At 34.2% G+C, this 17501-nt stretch overlaps 1 pseudogene across 1 annotated transcript; it reads right to left on the bottom strand.

Moving 5' to 3' along the window:
* Positions 1–6987: 6987 nt before the first annotated feature.
* LOC145116839 (pto-interacting protein 1-like) lies at positions 6988–10772 on the bottom strand (annotated as a pseudogene). The gene is made up of 5 exons (XR_013712326.1): positions 9722–10772; positions 9051–9146; positions 8809–8937; positions 8624–8678; positions 6988–8137 (listed from the first exon to the last, which is right to left on the bottom strand). The product of XR_013712326.1 is annotated as a pto-interacting protein 1-like (transcript).
* Positions 10773–17501: the final 6729 nt, after the last annotated feature.

Below are 17501 nucleotides of genomic sequence, written 5' to 3' on the forward strand. Positions count from 1 at the left end.
TCCCTTAACTTCCTCCCTAAGGCTTCCAAGGCACCCTTAGAGCCCAAGGAAACCCTAGGACACTCTAGATTTCGTTCCCCACCTCTAAGGGAGGTTCTAGAATGCTCAATGCACAACTTTTGAACATTGTCACCTTTAGTCCCTGCAGTTTCAATTAATTCCTTTAATCCTAAAATTAATTCCAAATTAATTTCTGATTAAAGATTAATTAAACAATATGATTTCTAATTAATATATTATATCCATAATACAATAATAAATCATTTATCTTGATTATTAATTTATTAACCAAGCAATAAATTAATAAATCATTCTTCTCTCTCCAACAATTATCCTATTCAATTGCCAGGTTTGAAGGCAACCCAAAAGGACATTGCTACTATCAATTCAACTACATAACAATTATAGTTATGGGCTTAGACACCTAATCCAACACATATATCAAATGGTGTTATTAGACTGTCTTTTACAGAAAGAATAAAACAAAATTAATATGGTATACTTAAAAATACAAGGAGATACTAACCTGTTGTCCTCCTCAGTCTTCTTGTCGCCGATTTTGCATTTCTTCAACTTTTCACGGTGAATAAAATGATGTGGTAATAACATTATAAGAACCAAGATATAAGGAAAGGAAAATATTTGATTGAACTGAAATTGAAGTTTAATACGGAAACTAAATTAATGTAATTTTCGATTGATTGAAATATACAAACAAAAATCTTTCATTGACCGATTTGAAGCAAATCAAGTAAAAGTTTTGAAGCAAATCAAGTAAAAGTTTTGAAATATGAATGATTCATGAAATCAAGCTTACATTTGTAAAGAAACAATATAACCGATGCTTGATGCTTGATTGTTGGAGGATCAGAACTGAATGGAAGTTTGAAGATTTTCCCAATATTCGTTTAAAAAATTTCGCTGAATTGCTTGATTTATTTAGTTTAATTAGGGCATATACGTTTTTTATTGGTGGCATTGTCTTATACTAACAAGTGGAAATGATTTAATTGTAAATTACCAGAAATTGACATTTGTCAAATTCAAGGAGAGCATGCCATTTGGCAAAAACTTCTTTATTTATTAAGGATGATAAATCATTGTTTAAAAAAAAAAACACGGCGGCTTCAAGCCCCACCACCTAAACTATATCTCTACTTTTATATTTTCTCACTTTTAAAATATGGAAACCCTAAACCATAAAAATTATATGCCGACAACATACACATTCGATCTTCATATCCTCTGTTTTCTACCCCTACTCCCGTCTTGGTATATCATCAATTCAAGAAAAGACCAAATTTGGAGTTGAGTTAACCTTACAGGTTTGCTTTTTGATGAAGATCTAGACATTTTTATTTCGAAATTTGAGGATTTTTAGTGTGTATTATCATCGATGAAGGCCAAAACTGCTCCCATTGCTGAAACTCTCGACGACATCGACCTAAGTCCAGGATCTCAAGATAACGATATGGTATTCTTAAATTTTAGATATGTCAGGAATTATTTCTTTCCTTTATATGGGTCCAAGCCTTCGTAGTGTTTCTAGAAATTTGGTGTTCCTCATATTCGTAGTGATGACAGAAACTTCAGCCCTTTGGAATTAGATTTTTGGTGGCAGGATCGATGCGTAAAATGGAGGGAAAAGCTTGTCTTTTTTTCTTCATTCACTCGGTGAGCTATGATTTTTTGGTAGACCGAGTCAGTCAATTTTTTGGACCGAATCAGAAGTATATTTTGGCTCAGATACAAATCAAACATTCTGATTGGACCGACTCAAACAAAAACTTCTGACTGGAGTCGGTCAGTACCAAATGAAACAGCCCTTAAATGTGGTCCACTCTACTTCTTATTTGAATAGCACCTATGTCGCGCATTAGGAAGTTGTACTCAAATGTACAACCATCACCAACTAGACATGTATACCACTTCCCTCTATATCCCGTGTCACTAATTTGCTCAGCCACAAAGCATGATTTTTTCTTTTCTAACTCGTATAGTTTTGTATATTTTGCTTTGAGTGTGCTATTCTCCAACCAGATGTCATTCCAAAATTGTGTAATTTCACCAGACCTGAAAGATTTTTTGAAAATATCATTAAATCTAATCCCCAAGTCTTCAATAACTATTTTGTTGTTTACTATATTTCTCTAAACTCCAACAACTTTTCTTTTTGACAAGTAATCAATTGGTTTGTTACTAAGATTATGTATCCCTCCTATAACCCGCGCCCAAAGTGTATCAGGTTCTGGTTTGAGGCGCCACCACCATTTTACCGGTAAGGCTATATTGAGTGATTTGATAGATCCAACTCCCGGTCCTCCTTGATCCTTCTTTCTCCCAAGCCACCTAGCTGATCTTGCTACGTCCTTCAGCTACATCCTTCGGCACACCCCACTCAGCTACATCCTTCAGCACCCCCACTGGAATCTACGCCTTATTTTTTTATTAGAATCAAGCATTCACAAGGGAGCTCCGAAGAACGACAGAAAGTAGGTTGGCAAGTTCCCTAAGACATAATTAATGAGCGTATGTTGCCCCCCAAATGACAAGGTCTTAGATTTCCATCCCGAAAGTTTAGAGTAGAATTTATCAATTACAGGCTTCTAGTTCTTAGCATGGATCATGTTTGCTCCTACCAAGACTCCGAGGTAGGTAAATGGCATATCACCCACCTTACATCCCAATATGCTAGTCCATTGTGATGTTTTTCATATTCGATACTCCCACTCCATATACTTTCGATTTGTTGAAGTTGACCTTAAGTCCCGACGACACATGAAAGAATTTGAGTATTCGTGCAAGATTTTTAAGATTAATTTACACCATTGACCCAAAAACAATGTGTCATCTGCATAAAATAAGTGAGATCTCAATGGACCATTTTTAGGAATGTGAATGCCTTGAAGATTTCCTTTTTCAACAGCCGATTTGATAGCTACGTTTAATCCTTCCATAACAATGATGAATAAGAAAAGTGAGAGTGGGTCACCTTGCCTAACACCTTTCGAAATCAAAAATTCTTCGAATGGAGACCAATTGACTAATACGGATGCTCGAGTTGATGAGAGACATCCTCGAATCCACAGTCTCCATTTATTTCCAAACCCCATTTGCGTCGTTACTGAATCCAAGTATTCGCAGTTGGTAGAATCAAACGCCTTATGAAAGTCTACTTTAAATAGGATTTTCTTCTTGATACTCTTCGCCCAAGAGCATAGTTCGTTGACAATGAGCGGTCCATCAAGTATTCCTAATTGGTAGAGTCCTAATACCTTCCCAATTACCATCCTGATTCTCACGGAGAGAATTTTATAGAAAATATTGTGCATGCACCCGATTAGACTAATCGGTGTGCAATCACTTAAGAGGGTTGGCTCTTTCACTTTAGGAGCCAAAGTGACAAACGAGGAGTTGCACGACCGAGCAATCAAACCTCTGTCTTCGAATAACAAATCTTTTTGTAGAAATTGGCTATTTGAAATAAGTATGTTTGGAGTAAATTACATGAATGGTTTGTGTCACTAATGTTAGCATAATATGTTATTTGGGTTCTTTTTGTATTCGACCTTTTGTTTAGCTTAGGACCTAATGTTTTTCCCATTAGCTAGATTAACTATAGATAGTTTTTTTATTTAAGTATTATTTACCTTTCTTTTTATTAACAATTTTCTATCTCCAATGTAACCCTAGTTGTATATTAATATTATTTCTTTGTAGGTACTTATTAGTTTAGTTTACATTGTATCAGAGTCGTGTTCGATCTATCTTTTATCTTTTATGATTTTTTGATATGTTTTTTTTTATTTGCTTCTTTATTTCGTTCGAATTTGTCGTTTTCAGGGTATTATTACTGTTACTTTCTAGTTTTAGATGTTTGTTTTTCATCGATTTCGTGTTGCGATATGTTATATCGCTCCACAAAAATACTTGTTGATGGATATTTTTCGAAGCGGTTGTGTGAATCTTATCGCAATTTGTGAATCTCTCCGCGAACATGGAGTTGTAAAATTTGCGATTTTTGGTAAAATTTTCTGATTTGTTTATGTATTTTGTTTGCTTGTTTTGTTCAGTTTTGTCATTTTTAAGGGCTTCACTTGTTGTTGTTTCGTCGTTTTTTCATGCTGTTTTTTGTATTTTACGCTCCAAAATGCCTTTTGTCGTCATTTTCACACCATGATATCTCACTGCCGCTGCGAAAATACCTTTATTCGTCGATTGCTCGCCGAGATAATTCTAACCGCGTCGCGTTTTTTGTATGGTGTTTCACTATTCATCATTCATACTATCCATCGCAAGTATTCTTCGTCGTTACTATTAATCGTCTGGTACCGTTCATCGTTTGTCCATTTTAATTATTGTTCGAAGTTTTGTTTGTTTGGTTGCTGCAGGTATATGCCCGTATTCAGTATTAGTATTAGTTTGCTTTTATTACACTTTTCTTTTATTACAATTCTCTATCAATTATGAAACTTAGTCGAAAGTTTTATTACATTTTTTTCTTTTGTTGTCAGAGCTCTTGAAAACCTTGGTCGTTGAAAGTTTCCTAGTCTTGTTATTCTTAATGTTTCCGGTTCAACTCTTGTTCTTTTTGTTTATTTTGAAAGCTTCTTAAAAAAATATTGTTTTACTTTTGCAAGAATGTCACTTCATATTAAAAACAATATTAATTCCTTGGTCTTACCTTCTTGTTACAAATATGTTTGTTAAGGGTTTTAATGTTTTTCTACTTAAGTTTAGTCTTATAAAAAGTTTTCTTGTTCTTTAGGTTTATCTTTTACTCTTGCGTCACCTTATATAGTCATTTTTTTTTCTTATGAGGTATTTGGTTTAAAGTTTTGAAACAAAGAGATGTCTTGTTTGAATTAATCTTTGTTTTGATAAATATATTTTTCGTTTCCGCCTCCGTTTTTGTCACTAGTGTTGGGATCCATATCAGATTTCATAGCATTTGATTTGGTGTTATTCTAGCGTTCTTGTTCTAGTTCAAGTCCTTTTTTCGTTTTATAGTTGTAGATTTCGTTCTGGTTCTAGTTACAACAATTGGATTAGGTGTTTAAATCCATAACTATAATTGATATCAACTTGAATTGATAGTAGCATAGTCCTTTTGTGTTGTCTTAAGACCTAGCAATTGAATATGATAAGTTTTAGAAAGAGAGAATGATTTATTAATTTATTATATGACTAATAAATTAATTAGAAATCAAAATAAATAATTTTTTAATATATTATGAGAATAATATATTAATTAGAAAATAGTAACATTTAATTAAGAATTAAATATAAATTAACTGGATTAATTTTGTGATTAACTGGATTAATTAAAAGTAGGAGGACAATAGTAGACTATGTTCAATAGTTGAGCATTGAAGAATTCTAAAACCTCCCATAAAGAGGGGGGCACAAAATCTAGAATGTTTCTAGGGTTTCCTTAGGCTTTAAGGGTGCCTTGGACGCCTAAGGCTCTAAGGGTGCCTTGGATTAGGGTTATCATGGAGATACCTACTTTATTCAATACTTTCGTAACACCTATATAAACCCCTCTTTGGGTTTAATTTCGTCCATGGCTTATTCCTTAGAGGAAATTCCGATTTTTGCTTCTATTTTTCTCTCCCACTCTCTCTGTTCAAGTCCCTTGGTTGCTAGGGATTTGGTATGAACCATTAGTGGCACGACACTTGCTTGCTACCAAAGGTTTTTCATGTAAGGATTCAAGATTGTTTATAATAACAATCTTAAAGGTTAGATTTCTTGTCTTATGAATTAGTTTGTTCATATGAAAAGTTTTGTAGATTAGCCATTCATAGTATCTTGTTATACTTGAAAGACGTAGGTCAAAGTAGGTTGCATGTGCTCTAATTAATTGAAATTGTTTTGATTATTTTTCCGCTTATGACATTGGACATGTAACCTCAAAAACCCATCAGTGGTATCAGAGCGTAGGGTTATCTTTCTTGTATTTTCACATTGGTAAATCAGGAAAGAAACATATTTTCGGGTTTGTCGCAGCTCACGACGTGAGCTCAATTCGGACAGGATTTTCTTGCTTAATCTACGTTAACAGCTTTTATATAATATCTACTTGTTATGTTTATCCCCAAATCCGATTTTTGAGTATCCATCATGATAAATTAAAAGCCTAGAAGTTAGCAGATTAGCATTTGACATAATTAATTATTTTGTGATTAATATAATTGATTTTTAAGTGCTTAAATAATTAATTGGATATTAATGGAACTTAACAATTAAATATTTTGTTTATCTTAAATTTAAATTATCTTAATTTTGAAATTTATTATAAACCCTAGTATTTTAAAACGTTTAAAATACATCCTAATGGATCTTATTATTAATTTAATTAAATGATTAAAGTGCTAGGTCTCGCTTAGATTGAATTGACGTGTTCAATTAGTAATTTGAACAATCCACCACAATAGTATGGAATAATGTTAACATTCTCAACACATTGCGTCATCAACCCAAAATGTGCTGGTTGCTACCATACCGGAATGCCTCAATGCTGTAACACAAAGTAATGAAGCCGGCACAAAAAATAGTGACAGAAATAGGTTAGGATATGGTGTTAAGACTAATCATATGAAATTTGATTACTTTATGCCTTTCATTTAATTTCCAACCTAAATATGCATGATGTTTTAGTGTTTAAGAGAGCATATTGTTGTGAGTTTTAAAAATTTTGTTATGAGAGTTGAGAGTTCAATGAAGGTCTCTGTACACCAATAAGGATCTCTAATTTTGCAGTTTATATGCAACTATTTTCAATATATTTATCCCTTAATCTGTTTATTTTTCTTATTCATATGCAACATTTCAGTGTTCTCATATTCTTGTTTATAAATCTTCTCCAGAAGAACTATAGAGATTAATTGCTTCTGTTTGGTAACAACAATACATTTTATACTTACGTAGTTATTTAGCTTTGGTGATGTGTTTTTATATCTAACGACCAACGTAGACTGTGGCTCAGCATAATACATTCTTGCTTATTTTATATATCGAAAATAGGTAATATACTTACCTTTGAAAAGCAGTTTTGAACCATTTTGACACAGCTCTAATTAACAAAAGAATGATTTTAATACAATGCATAAATTTACGCAACCACATAAATGAGCACAAGCGTGGCAATTCAGTTGGGGGGTCCAGCATGACCATTCAACAATGACTGCAGTTCTTTAACAACAATGCTCATGTTTGGTCTAAAATCAGCATCATACTGCACACACACAGCCGCTACTTCCGCCATCTTGGCAACTGCTTGTGGCGGGTATTCTCCAGTCAGTCTAGCATCAACACAATGTAACACCTTATCTTCACTAAGTCTTGGTGTTGCCCAGGTGACTAGACTCTGTTGACCACGTGGCAAAGTATGGTCAACAAGTTTTCGTCCAGTCAAGAGTTCCATCAGAATAACTCCAAAGCTGTAAATGTCACTCTTTGAATTTATCACTCCGGTCATGGCATATTCAGGTGCATGATAACCAAATTAAGGTATCATGAGAACTGACAGAATGAAGACATGCTGCCATGTCTGGGGTTTTTCGTGTTAAATCAATATCTCTAATCTTAGCCACATAGTCTTCAAAAAGAAGAACATTACTGGACTTCATATCTGCATGAATAATTGGAGGTTGTGTCTTCTCATGCAAGTATTCAAGCCCTTTTGCAGCCCCAACAGCAATTTTAACTCTTTGGGACCATGATAGAGCAGGACCTGGTCGTGCACCTATATAATCTTTTCGTCCATGAAGAATATCGTACAGAGAGCCAATTGAAGCAAACTCATAAGCAAGTACAGTCCAATCACTATCTACACAATATCCAAGTAGCTCGACCACATTTTCGTGTTTAAGCCTTGATACCATAGAAATCTGAGCTAAAAAGTCGTGGTCTGGTTGCTTTGTAGAGTAGTCAAACTTTTTAATAGCTGCAACCTGCCCACTTTTTAAGACACCATAATACACTCTTCCATACATTCCCTCCTCAATGAATGACACTGAACAAAAGTCATAAGTGATTTCCTTCAACTCGTCCACCTGAAGAGCAGGGACAATAATAGGCTGGACAACTACATCCTGCTTACCCTTTGATGTGGCCTCTTTGGTCTGATAACCTGCATTTTTTCCGTATCGCAAATAAATATCTATCATCATAAGACTTGTGCATGTGTAGTGATGGGTTCTTCTGTTGGTAGTTTTTCTGTTATCAACATATTTTAATGTATTTACTATTTAGTATTACTATCCACAAAACTATCGACTTCTCCTTCTCTCTGCAATCCTCTGCCTGTCAAGAACACATATCATCTCAAGGTATTCTTTCTTTTATGATTTTGGATTACGCTTGAAATCCTACTTCTCAATTCGTGTAACCTCAAACAATAAGGGACGAATTACAGATTTCGTAAATTGATTCAATCACGATCCAAGCAATATCCAAGTGTGTATTGTTAAGATTCTTTTGAGCAGATTTTGTGTTGATACCACAAACTTTCAGGGTATTGAGATCAACACCATTTTGAACTGGTGGTGCACTGTTTGGTGTGTGGTATATAAGTGTGTTTCTATTATAGGTTAATGATAGTCAGGTTCACAAATACCTGAATTGGAGGGGTTTACACTATTAGCCACAGAGTTTGACTGCATTTCATCAGACTGAACAACAAATCAAGCAAATGAATTACACAATCATAAATAAAATTAACTTGAAAAAAAGGGAAGTTGAATTCTGAGCAGGTGACATCTGAAGAAATTTAGAAACTACTGAAAGGTAAAATATACACACCTTTTCCTTATTTCGTTTGAACAATTTATGACCTCTGCTTTCGCCGCTTTTCTCCTGGGTTGTGTTACCTTCATCATGGCTACTTGACTGTTCTTGGTTTTGTGTCGAACCAGATGAATCCAGCCCAAACTGTACGACACACAAACAAAAAAACTACATATAAGCAATCATTGAAGATATACATACAAGACCCTTAAATGCATTAAAACAATGTAATACAGAAAAATTATATACATATATACCTTTGCCCATATTCGTTTGAACCATGTATCGGAATCAGCAGTGCTTGGATGGCTATGTGGTTGCTTAGTGATGATAGATTGTGAACGAGCTCCTTGCTAATTTTGAAATTTCACAAAAATAAATAGATATTAACATCCGCAAACTATGTTGAAATCCAGTTTCACGTAATTATCTACATGTACGTATAGCATTAGCAATTGATAGTGTCTTTCAATCATATCAGTTTTTTGTATCTTTATATTTTAATAATTAAATATCGTAAGTAAAATAAACTTTATAGAAGTATGTAGTGAATATATAAAGGTTTTGAAGGTTGCTATCAAAAGTAAATATTTAAATAGTTTATTAGAAACAATGTTTATGAATATCTATAACTATACTAGTAATAACTAAATTGTATCATAATGTCATGGTGACTAATATAAATTGCAAAATAATCATTAAATGAGTTTATCAAATAAAAATATAAAAATCATACTTTTTGCATCCAAAATTTTAAAATGTTATCTCAAATTCAGTAATAAGATTGTCATACAATTCGGTCACGGATTATTATCCAATAATTTCCCAGTGGATTATATATAATCTTTTAGCATAGGTTGATTAATGACAATCCAGTCCAAACTAAACACACGTGACACGTGATAAAGGAACATCATTAATTACTTACTTGATATTCTAATGCACTTTCAAGTTTGCTCAAGACGTCGGCCATCAATGGACGGTCTTCCAAGTCTCTCTTAATACATCGATAAGCTATTGTGACAAATGTATCCAATGATTTTGGATTCATTCCTTCTTTTATATTACCACATATAAGATCACTTATTTTGTTTTGTGAATAGTACTCTCGCACCAAACCTGTTAAAGACTGATGAATGCCATTATTGTTAGTCATACACAACCTCCCTCACAATACTTCAAATAACACTACCCCAAAAGAATAAACATCTGATTCTTTAGTTAATAACCCTGTTTCAATGTATAGTGGATCACAATACCCAAAAGTGCCTACGGCATGGGTGACAAGAAATGTGTATTTTTGATTGGCAGGGCCAAATTTGGAGAGACCTAGATCTCAGATCTTAGCATTCCAGTTCTCATCTAGTAGGATGTTAGAACTCATAATATCATTCCAGTTCTCATCTAGTAGGATGTTAGAACTCTTAATATCACGATGTAACACTCTTTGTTGGGTTCCACCAGGATTATGAAGGAATGCTAGTCCACGTGCCACTCCAATGCAGATAGTAAGTCGCCGAATCCAAGTTAGATCGTCGTTATTGAGATATGAGTCAAGACTTCCTAGATGCATATTCATACACAAGAATCTTCTCGTTACTCTCGTCACAAAATCCTAACAGAGAAACAATATTCTCGTGCTTGTATAGAGAAAGCATAATGATCTCTTTCCAAAACTCGGGCTTTCCTTGTCCAAATTTTGGATCTAATCGCTTTAAAGCAACAACTATCTTCCCTTTGGAATGAACGAGCTCTCCCTTGTATACTTTGCCAAATCCACCTCTACCGATGCAATTTTCATCAGCAAAGTTGTCGGTTGCTAATTTTATAGCTTCAAATTCTATCTTCAGGTGTTCAAACTTATCCATGAGATGCAACATTTTGAGGGTAGAAATTGATATAACTGGAAACAAAGTTGAGAGCTTCAGGGAATAGCTTGAGAGCTTCAAGAAAAAGCTTGATGGTAGAAATAAAATGGATAGAAGCATCCCTTAGTAATTTTTATCTTAATTTCCCTTTCAATACTCACCGAAAAGACAACTGCAATTCCTAATAACGTGTTTTTTTAATTCATTTTGATTATTCTAATATGTTACTTTTCCATTTTTAAAACGAATTACTTTAATTACTGGCACAATAATTCTACTAGGTTGGGTATAATATAGTAAAGAAACATTGGGGTGGGGACAGGCTCAGTAATTGTATTAGGTAAGGTATATAGTAATGAAAATTTTCTGCACTAAGCATGTTAAAATAATATATCAGTATTAACTCGCTTTTATAAAAGAACACTTTAATCAGGTAACAACTTTTTTTTATTTTTTTATTTTTATTTATTATTTTTTTTTGTTTTGTAATTGGCTTTTTGAGATAATTAATTTAGGAGTAATTTAAACGAATGATTGGTGAATATTTTAAAAAATACAATTATTCATGAATCTGGTAAAAAATAAATAGTGAATAAACGAATACTCACTACAAGAAACAAGATCATTACTAGCAACGTTCTTAGCGGCGAGAGTCGCCACTAAAAGTCATGTCGCCGCTAATAACGTCGCCGGTAATGCTTTGGGGCCGAATCCGCACTAACACATTCCGGTAAATCTCAATCGTTCGATCGATGATCTAATCCAATGACTACGGTTCATTTTCGCACAAACTCAATATCGGCGACAATTTGTCGCCGCTAAAGGTCGAAATTGTCATCGGTAAAGGTCGAAATTGTCGCCGCTAAAGGTGGAATAAAAAAAGACGCGGTAATCTTCCTTCCAGAATTGTCGCAGTTGTTGATGTTTGTCGCCGCAAAAGGTTGAAGTGTCGCCAGTACGCCTTCTCAAATAAATAAATAAATAAAAAGAAAGAAAGAAAACCGCCCAGGGTCTTCACCTTCCGCTTCTTTCGTTTCTACACTTGCTCTAGGTTTTTTTTCTTCCCCTTTTCTGTCCATCAACAATCGGATTCAGCCACCAAGTAGATTCCGACAAAGGGGAACCCCTCATTGTAAGATTACCGACGAAGGGGAACATCAATTTCCGGCAAAAACTTGTGCATCTCCAGCAACGGTATGCTTTAGCAACGGTATGCTTTAACTTATGATTTCCCTTTCTCTTTCTCTTGTAACATCGATTTGAAGCTCCATCTTATGATTAATTGGAAAATAATTTTCAATTTCAGCTTTTTTTGGTCTCTTTGTCTTGGTCACCATCGGGTATACTGTCACTACCGAGGACCACCACCCAACACTATACCATCTCTTAAATTCCTGCCACCACAGGTTCAGACAGTTTACTTTGAATTTCAAGATTTTTTTCCAAAATATATGTGTTTGTATATATTCTGTGGAATTTCACATATGTGTGTATAAATGGTGTATTTTTTTCATTATCAAGTGTTTTTTTGGTGTATTTGGTGTATGTATGTGAAAATATGTGTCTTTGGTGTATCTATGTGTGTATAATATGTATATGAAAACGTGTGTATTTTGTTTAAGTAGGATAATATTATGTATATATGTGAAAATATAAGTAGGATGCAATTGTGTATTTCGTATATGTATGTGCAATTTGACATATGTGTGTATATTTGGTATAATATCTAGGTGTATTTTGTATATGTATGTGAATATATATATATATATATATATATATATATATATATATATATATATATATATATATATATATATATATATATATCAATGTCTCTATAAGACTGTATGTGTATATGTGGTATATGTATGTGAAAGTATGTGTATTTGATTATAGTAAAAATGTCTTCATGATGCACATAAAAAAATATGTGTTTTAATTTCAAGTTAGTGATTTATTTAATTTGTATATGCATGTTTATATGTCTAAATAGGTTTTGCATGTTTATGAGTTTATTTTATATGTGTATGTGTTCATTATATGTGTAGTTTTTGTAACACCCCGACTCCCAGGTATAAATTTTAAAGTTTTTGCATTCATTATTTGAGACCTACTCGACGAGTTAGATGCCCCAACTCGTCGTGTAGAGACTGGTCAGGCCGCATGGGTTATGGAACCTACTCGACGAGTTGGAGGACCCCAACTCGACAAGTAGAGGTTGTGCATGAAAACCCTAATTTTTAGGGTTTTCACCCTATTTAAAGGACCTTAAGTCCTTCCTTCCAGCCTCTTTATCACCTTTTCACGTCCATAAGAAAACCCTAATCTATCTAACCCTATTTTGAGTGTGTGTAAGGCTAAAAGTGTGTATTTGGTGCATTTCTTGAAGAGGTTTGAAGAGTTAGGAGCTTGGAACGAGAAGGGGCTTGTAAATCCAACATCTACATCATTTTGGCATTCATTTGAAGGTAAAAAGTTATTACCTTGATCATTCTCTTATTAGATCTATTCATCCAAGAGTGTAGGGCCATTTCTAGCTTATCCTTGAAGCATTTCTCATTTTGAGCACGATTTGAAGTTGTAACTTCAGATTTGGACTCCTCTAGGCCGTCATTAACATACAGCCTCAAGCTTTATGAAGCTTTGGCCCTTCTCCTTGCCCTAAACCTATTCCTCAGGCTAGTCTTGAGTGTTTTAGCTTCTTGAAGCCTTGCATGCACGTAAAGTTAGCAACTTTACTTGGTAACTACACCCTAGGAGTTTAGATCTACAGTTTGGAGCCTTGGTTTCGCTTAGAAACGTCTGAATCAGAAAAGGACTTAAGGAACTCGACGAGTTGGATGAGGGTTTCCCACTTTCTGGATTCTGCATGAACTCAGCGAGTTACCGAGATGACTCGACGAGTTGGTTAGGGTTTTCCCAATATTTTGGATGCTGCATGGACTGAACGAGTTACTTGGTAACTCGTCGACTTGACTAGGGTTTTTGCGACTTTCTGAGTTCTGAAGGAAATCGAGTAGTTTGTAAGCTGCACTCGACGAGTGGAGTCAACATGGACTGTTGGCCTTGACCGTTGACTTTGACTTTGACCAAGAGTTGACCAGTTTGACTTCTGAGGGTATTTTAGTAATTTGGGAATTTATGGAAGTGGATCATTGTGTTGGGTTTTGAGCATAACATCAATCATATGGTGTACATGCAACCCTAATTTCTTTGGATCTAGGTTTTTTAATTTGAACATACAACTATAATTACTAAAGCAATAACCCTATGACTAGCATACATATATCGAAAATCACATATGATTAGGGTTAGAATCTTTACCTCTCTTGTTATGTAGCAATAAAAAGTTTAATCCTTCTTGATCTTGACTTCTGAAAGCCTAGTGCCCCAAGTGTTGCACCTCTAATGGAGTCACAAACACCCAATGCAAGGAGGATGACTTGGGAGAGAAGGATTTCGTCTAGGGTTTCTTTCTTGAATGCTTAGGCCGAAAATCCTTAGTCATGGGGTCTATTTATACTTGTGGCTGCTAGGGTTTTAGGTGGAAACCCTAATATGACTGCTTAAGCCTTAAGCAACCCATGGACATCTTCTAGAATAGCCCTTGGACGAATTCTTTATGGGCTTCCCATAGAATTCGTCCAAACTTATTCCAAGATGATCCATCAGCCCAATTGCAACTATCAATGATCTGCAATATTAATCCCCAATCATTTAATCAGTCTCTTTTGATCACCAAATTAATTTCTAATCAATACTAATTAAATAATATGATTTCCAAATAATATATTAATCTTGTAATATATTAATAAAACCATTTTGAGTACTAATTTATTATTCATATAATAACTTTTATTCTCTCTCCTCCTGTCATCCTATCAAGTTGCATGAGTGAAGGCAACCCAAAAGGACCATGCTCATAATCAAATCAAGTACATACCAAAAATAGTTATGAGCTTAGATACATAATCCAACAGTCTCCCACATTGATAAGTCTAATAATTATTATTGCGTACGACTTCAGAATTTAATTAGCAATCATAGCTTTCAAAAGCCAATGTCGAACTCTGATATTATCAGCAACGCGTCCTTTAGATAAGGGATCATATATTCCTCCATTCTTAAGATATCGTATAGACATGAGACATGGATTATAATCATTCTCTTTGTCTATGTGTTGTTTCCCAATTTCTGATTTATGACGACTGACAACATATTACAATTGAACACATCATTTAGTCCAGGATTGGCCAAGATCTTAGGTGTCATCACTAAATCATCGAGGGGCCCACAGATATCGCTTTTATCCCACTTTGGGTAAAAGGAACGGATAAAATTTGAGTCATATGCTTGCTCTATTTACTCATCAAATCACACACAACAATATGTTTTATGACACCAAGTCACTGGTGCGTTTACATATTATCAATGAGAAACCGACTTGTAAGCTGCAACTATATGTCTCCGTTTCAAGAATATAAGATATTATCGTCTCACAATCACTCATGATAAAATCCATGAAGTGATTCACGTGAGTGTGGGCTTAATCCAATACTCAAATCTTATTTCAGGAGCACTGGTGAACACTGCAACAGACTTTTTCTATGTCTAAACACTTAGACAATCTACAGTCGGATTCATGACAATCTTACCTCATTACCTACTTCCAAAGTATGATTGACGGTGGATGTTTTGATAATCTTATTTTTTGAGAAGTCAAAACATGCGAAATGAAACACAAGAACAATCAAATACAATATGGTCTCATCACTTTGAGTATAAATAAAACACCTTTTATTTAATCACCATATCGATTACACATTATTCATTGTATAATGTTTCGGATAATCAACTTAACACTTGAATTGAAACAATAGGCATCCCATGCTCCAAGCATGCACACTATGTTTACCTATCGTCCTTACTTTGTGAAATAGATCAATTGAACACATTTCCAATGATGCTCATTTCATAATTACCAATCCTTATCATAAGTGTAAGAATAGCAAATTCTTGATATGTGTTAGATTCTAACATTTTACGTAATGATCCTTTTTGTAATGACATAGCACCAAAGTCACAAAGACTTTGCCAATGATATTACAAAGTGCTCTATTGGAGATTGTTACAAGACAACTCCATAGATATGAAGTCTCACATTCAAAGTACATTCCTTTGAACATCCTTCTTGCATAAAAGTTTTTAACCTACACATAGATTCTTTAATATCCAACTCCCATTATGGAAACATTTCCATATTTTCCATATGACAACACATTCTATATAGTATCCTATCTATTCATAATAATGTCAATATGTTCAATCCATTACTATACTTCCAACTGCCCATAAGTGACCAATCCTTGGCGAACCTTAGATTGTCATTGACAGTTGTTTAACTTACTTTAGTCATATCTGATTCTTGTCCTTTTCCCTCTTAATGCCTTAGGCATTTTGAATAGTCAGAACGGTCGAATATTACAGCATATGTAATTGATCCTATACCCAAAGCGTATGGGATACGATACATAATGTCTTACATAAAGACATGATATTTTACCAGTCTCTTGCTATAATATTGCCATATATAGAATTTCCTTATGTTGATCCTTTTCAACATAACATTCATATATCTCCTTTGACTAAATTTGATTTAAATTTCTCGATCTAAGCTTATTAGATTAGAAATGAAGTATAAATTTCTCTCCCTTAATTATAGCAAAACAACTTTTCAACCTCTGGAACTTTGCAAATTGAAAATTTTGTTTTCTATAATTAATATTGCTAACTTACAACACTTAACATAATAATCATGCTCCCACTAACAGGATAATTATATCTTTACCAGCATAACACTTATGCTCCCACTAGCTTTTGACATGTACTCAGAAAACAGCTGGACTTCTAGAAATCAATACTTATTGACTTTCTTAATCAAAGTTCATATTTCTGATACGTGATGCTTCAATAAGACTTTATCTGAGCTCATACACTATATCAATAAGTCCCAAACGTTCAGACTAATTGCCAAATCTCACAATTCGAACTATGAAGAGGGATGTCATAATCATAATCGAATTTGAGAATGCAATTTACACAATCGCTATCTCCTTAAAATCTTCCTAGTGAAAGCGTTTCCTCACAATCATTTTCATGAAATGGAGAGAAACCTTGTCACCTAGATTTTATGGTGTATGTGTTCCTATCCATGTGAATTTTTCATAACCATTATCACAAGACAAGGTTTGTGACAAATCCAAACTCATATGGACTGAACTTGTTCAATCTTTATTTCTTGCCATCTGGCAGCACAAGGGCCTACCATGTCTTCCAAGTAGTTGAGCAGCTCACCCATATAGAACAATGAACTTTCATTGATTAAGGTGCTTTGCCTTTATTCATTTATATGAGAACTCATAGAACTCACATGCATAGTCAACTGGATTGGCATAGAAAGAAGAATATGTCAACACGATAGGTTATAAACCTCAAGTCGTGTGCTAGTGTTAACAATAGGTTTACTCTTGATTAGTTCTTGAAACTTTTCAAGATCATTTAGACTCCCACTGACCTCTTGACATATAAGATTCTATTGTCAAGAAACATTCCTTGACAAACAATATTCAAGAGTTAGTGCGGATTCGTATCAAACAAACACTTCACACAATTGGTCTTAGTTGGTCTTTGTCTTATCCGAGACATCACAACTTACCAATTTCAAATGTGCAAGAGTAAGAAACATTTCTTCTCCATATTTGATGAGTGTTATAAACCTTCTTAAGATGTGTCACTCAAGTCACAATCTTGGAGTTCAACTCTAAGACTCGATTTTGGAAT

Source organism: Lactuca virosa, chromosome 5 (assembly GCF_052849685.1).
Source record: "Lactuca virosa cultivar CGN04683 chromosome 5, Lactuca_virosa_CGN04683_v6, whole genome shotgun sequence".
Classification (NCBI taxonomy): Eukaryota; Viridiplantae; Streptophyta; class Magnoliopsida; order Asterales; family Asteraceae; genus Lactuca; species Lactuca virosa.